The sequence below is a fragment of the Thalia democratica genome, chromosome 1, assembly GCF_965202585.1.
Source record: "Thalia democratica chromosome 1, ktThaDemo2.hap1.1, whole genome shotgun sequence".
Taxonomy (NCBI): Eukaryota; Metazoa; Chordata; class Thaliacea; order Salpida; family Salpidae; genus Thalia; species Thalia democratica.
The window spans coordinates 11,885,936-11,892,111 of NC_139165.1; positions in this window are offsets into that span (position 1 = coordinate 11,885,936).

Genomic DNA, 6,176 nt, shown 5'->3' on the forward strand with positions numbered 1-6,176 from the left:
TAGAAGGTTTATTACAATTTATTTTTTTTAGTTTTCATTAGTTTATCAAAACTTTTTACACCCTACAAGACAAGAAAAATAAATTGAAACAGTGTAATAACTTCAATAAGTAAACTTGAAAAAGTTTTATTATAAATATGTACAGTAGAACTGTATTTTTAATAAAAAGTAACAGCTTTAACAAACTGTGTAAAAATTGCAACAAGTGCATTATAGAGTATTTAGAGATTTGACTACTTGAAATTGCGTTAATATTTATTTATAATTGTAAAACTATTTATTGTGTGTATAAGAGTGACGTCACACGTGTTTAGACTTCAAATTTGAAATTTACTTGTGAAAAAGTAATAATATTTTATTCATCACCTGAATTTAAAGTCTGCACAAGTCAAACTTATAAGAAAATTAAGTTTTAAAAGTGTATACAAGTTTGTACTCTATACATACATGTGTCAATTGTTTCTATTTATTTGTAGAAAATAACACTTTTAATGTTAATTTAACTTTTCATAATCTTATTTAATTAGCTAAAGTTATAAGTACAGTTTAAATCTTTGTATTATAAAAGTAAGTTAAGGTAATTAAACTTAAATTTATTTAAAGATCAAATTTGATAATAATTACAGTCAAGAACAAATTATTGATAAAATTGCAACAGAAATTTATTGATAAAAATGCAACAAAAAAGTATTACCAAAATGCAATTATAGTATTAACAAAATGCAACAAAAAGTTATTGAATAAAAATGCGACCAAAAAGTCTTGCTAAACGTTAAACAAAAAGTATTGACGAAAATGCGTAAAAAACTATTGACAAAAATGCAACAAAAAACTATTGACAAAAAAGCAACGAAAAACTATTGAGCAAAATGCAACAAAAAAGTATTGACAAAAATGCAACAAAAAAGTACGAAACAAAAATGCAACAAAACATCATTTACAAAAACATTAACTTGTGATAAGAAACTAAAATATAAATTCTAATTAAGTTTCATATTTAAAGAGTATTTTCTATAGAAAAAAAAATATAAATCAAAAAAAGTTTGTAATAAAGGTTGAATTTATTTGAAAAAATTAAAAACTTATTGAAGTACATATATCCTACATACTGTTTCACTAAGTATTCGAATTTAGTGATTGATAACTGACAATAAAACATATAATCGTGCTTCAGTGGAACAAGCTAATGACCAAAGTTTTAAAATGCAACTTGGACCAATACTTTGTAAATGGATTATTAGTAAGAATTAGATATTTAATTTTATCATTATTTATTTATGCTCAATAAAATAATAATTTAAGTATAAGTTTTTTTTTTAAAGGAAAGTTTAAATCTTTTTAAAAAGTATTATTATTATTTCTATTTAAATTATTTTATTTTTTTCTGTTTTTAAAGGTAATAAATTATTCAAATTTACATTGAAAAAAAATTTAGTTAGTTAATTTATATTTTCACGAAAAACTTTAAAAAAACATAAAAATAAGTTTTAATAATATAAAACATGAAAAAATATTAGTAAAAAAATTAATAGTAAAATGAAATTAGCCCGTGCAAAATTGTCCCCATGCAAAATCGTCTGCTCGTGCAAAAGTGTCTTCGCGCAAAAGTGACTCTCAGTGCAAAAGTGTCTTCGTGCAATTTTGTACGCTCGTGCTATTTACACAGCTACCCGTATAAAACAGCCTCTAAAGTCTTAATAAATATCCACACATCAGTTTGTCTAACTTAGTCAGTCATTATTAGTTGAAATAGTTTTAGTTGTTTAAAATAAAAGTTTATTGTTTTAATAAAAGCATTAAATCTATTTTTATATAGTTTTTGTTTCTCTTCTATTTGAACTTTTTATTTATAATGTGTATGTTAACTAATGAAAATTTCTTTAAATTTATACTATATTTGAAATATTCTGCTGTTTATTTTTTCGTTCATACATTTATCTTTTTATAAATGCTAAAACATTTTATTAAAAAAAATCTTACTCACTTCCATTTTGCTACAGCATGTATTTACTAGAAATATAAAAATAATTGCTTTATGGTAATTCAGCTCTCCTTATGTATATATATATATATATATATATATATAAGTCTGTGAAGTATTTTATAACCATATTATTTAAACTAACAGGGTTCTTATCTACATATTAATTCTAACTGCATCAAAAGTTATTAACAGTGACGATTATGAACGATCTGTTGCGTGTTCTGAACAAATAACATTTTTAGTTTAGGAACTAGTAATGTTAGTATTTGATTTAAACGGTTATGTTTTAGTGACAGGTATAACGTAAATTACTTTTTAAATAAACTTTGTGTAAACGTTTTATAATTAAGTGCATAGCAACAAAATGCGCCAAATTTACAAAAAGTAGATTTAAACTGTAACAAATTAACTAAGTTTCTTAAAAAAAACTAAGTTTCGGTCAAAGACCTCGTCAGTGCTAAAATAAATCTAAAAAGATATGTAACAGTCATGGAAAAAGCATTTTAACAACTAAACTAATATAAAACCAAATTTTTACTTAAAAAACTAAAAAAATAAAATTTTAATATTGAGATTGAAATTAAGGTAAAGTTTAAGTTTAAGTTTTAAAATCAATATAACAACAAAAATATTAATAATAAAAGCTGTATGTAGCTTTCTTATTTTCTAGTTAATATACAAAGCAAACATTGCTTAAGCAAAATTGTAATTAATAAAGTGAGCTTAAAATTGAAATGCATTTTTAGGTAGTTTAATTTTAGTTTTTACGTAACTACTAATAATTTAAAAAATTTTGAGCTTAAGCAGCTATGAAAATTTAAAATTCCGCCAAAATGCTTCATATAAAAACTTTTAGTTAAAACAATTTTTATCTAAAAACAAAATAGTTTAATTATGACACTAAGATTGATTTTGTGGCAAAGTTTAACAAAGAACAACACAATTAATAATAAAAATTTGTATGTAGCTTTCTATTTTTTTTAGTAGATTTTCTAACTAAATATTGCCTAAACAATACTGTAGTTAATAGTAATGAGTGAGCTTAAGTTAAGATGCATTTTAACTAAGCTAATTTTTATTGTGACCTAAATATTGAAAGTTTATGTAAGTTTTTGTTTGTAACAGTTAAAAAAACTTACATAAACTTTGCTTGAATGATTTTTATTAAAAATAATTTATTAGATTTTACAAAATAATAGCTACACATAAATTAAAAAGCATGCATAAACCTATATTATGGGTAACTTAAGTATGAAGTGGAGTTTTTGAATAGTGCGTGCAGGAATGAAAGTGTTCGTACCACTTATTTAGATTATTCCTTATGTCTGCTTTAGCGATCGCGACCTTTTTTAAAAGGCAAGTACTGCAAATGTTTTGTGGGTTTTTGGCTTTACCAATATGATGGACAATTTCCCAATCTATTTTGTAGTCAATTTTGTTATTTTTAAGCTTCCATATATACTTCTATACTTCTGTTCCATTCTCTTTATAGTTTTTGAAGTCACTATGTAGTTATACCATCTTTTTTTGAAAGTGCCACCCGTTGAGCCTAAATAGTTTTTTGTTTTGTTTACCGGTCTGATTGTCGTTTTATATACTACAATTTCAACTAAGCATTTACTCTTAAGAAGATCATTGTTTTTTGTTCGACAGTTGCAAAGTGTTTCGTTTTGTTATCGTTTTTTTACTATTAAGTATTTTCGATTATGTTTTTGGATTAATTTCTTAATATTGCTCATGCTGCTATATGAAAATTTATAATTTTTTCTGTTTATAAATTTGTTTAACTTATGGTTTCTTTAAAATTTTTATCTATTAGTTGCAGAAAAGCTTTACCTATGTTTGTTCCTACTGACTGACAGTAGGGTGGGTTGAAGTAGATTGTTTTTCTTGTTCGTGCTGGTTTCTTTTTGTTTTGGTTATTTTGGTGGTTTGAATATTTAAGTTTGTGTTGGAAATTTGAGTTAATTAAAACATTCTGGTATCAGGTTATTGATTCATCGGAAATTTATTCGGTTTTTGAGAGTCTATTGAGTCTTTTTTCGATCATTTTTGGTAGGTTATTTTTGATAAAGGACGAGTGTTTTGAATACTTGTTAATATAATTGGTGCTGAAGTTTTCTTTTTGGTATAGTTTAAATGTATTTTTAGCAGTATCTAGAAATATATCTAGGAAATTGCATTTAGTCGCGCCTATATCAATCGTTATTTTAAAACTGAATACATTAAAAGTTTTTATTGTGTTCCATTTTTAGTTTTTCCAGCTCTTAGTTACTTTTACTGCTTATTATTGCGAGACCGTCATCTCTATAGAGTCCGGTATCTTTATAGTTGTATAAGTGCCTAAGTTTGCTTAAGCCATACAGGCCTACCAAGTCGCACAGTTCCGCGCCGAAGAACGAACACATTGATACATCAAATTAGCTGTTACTTTCTTTTTTTACCCAAATTCTATTGTTTTCCATGTGTGCTCTATTAGCTTTATGTCTTCGTTTTTTACTTCTGTGAAGATTTTTGCGAATTTTATGGCTAAATTTGGATAAATTTATTATTAGCTGTTCATTGTTGTTCTGTGGGTGATATGCTTTTAGTTAAAAATGTATTACATATTATTTATTATTTTGAACTCTTTTTTTTGACATTAATACTCATTAAACTATCTAAGTTGTTAGTAAAGTTATAAAATAATCATTTTATTTTTACGTTGTGTACATTTGCTTATTTGATAAAAACTTAATTATTAACTATTAAACACTTAAGAATGTTTTATTTCACTAATTAAATATTTTAAAACTTTAAAAAGATAATAAATGTTATTGTTAAAAAATGCTAAATATTATTACAAAATCTAAAACAAAAACTTGAGACACAATTTGTTTTAAACTAATTTTATTGAGTAAACTAGTAAGATATTTTATATCTAACCCTTATCAGCTACACTGTTAGCTTCTAAATTTAAAATTAAATTTTTAGTAAGTAAAACTTATTAGACATCATCAGAAACTATTCAATAAATAAATTAAGATTAACAGTTTATAATAACACAATTGTAAATTAATTGAGATAAGCGGACGTTCTTTTCTTAAGAGTAGCTACTTATGCTTATCTTAATCAAATTATAAAATGTTTTATAAAACTATTATTCATGTATTAATATTTTATTAAAATTTTTTTAGACTTAAGTTTTTTAAAACTTCAATTGGAAATCAGAGACAAGTTAAATAATAAATTTGAATGCATGTGCTTATAGCCGTTTTCATAGCTTATAAACTTCGAAGAATACTGCACCTGTAAACTATATAACGTACAATTATTTATTTCATTAAAGTTTTAGTTATTAGTTTAAAACTTTTGTTTGGATGTGTTAATAATATCACAATTAAATTAATGCTTATACTTTCCGTTTTCAAACAGAAAAGTTGTAAAGCAGTTTGTTAATTGTTGTTAATTATATACTTTGTACATTTTATTTTTTATCAAAAACAATGTCAAATATTTTTTTATTAATAACTTTATGGCATGTAGTTTCTTTAAAAATAGTATATAATAATCTAGAACACTGATATTGTTCAGGTCATAATGCTTATATAGCCAATTGAAGTTTTTAGATTAAAATGTTTTTAAGATTGACTTATACTTATTAGACAACATTAATATTAATTTTGTACGATTTGAATATAGCCGTTTTCATGGCTTATAAATTTCGAAGAATAATGCACCTGTAAACTATACAACTTTCATTTATTTATTTCTTTATATTTTTAAGCATTTGTTGGGAGCACTAATGCAAAACAAAAAAAAAGAATAATTGATAAAAAACACTTATTATATATACTGTTTTTCGAAATCAAACATGGTGTAGTAAAATTATAACCATATTTTTTTACAAGTACTTATTTTTCATCGATAATGTTATGTAAATTAAAGTTAAACAAAATTTTACAAAGATGTAACAAGCTTTTTCATTCCGTTATAGATTCGTCAAATCTTACTAAAGATTTTTATTTTAACTGTTTCAAATACTGTGGTCAATAACATTTGCAATCTAATTGCAAGATTGTTTTCCGTAATTTCTGTACCAGTACCTGAAGCTGTTTGTTGCGGTTAAGCTTCAAGACGTCATTCATAGCATTAAACTTAGTTTTACTTTTAAAATACTTTATTTATCTCATCTCAAAAAAAAGTACTCGTA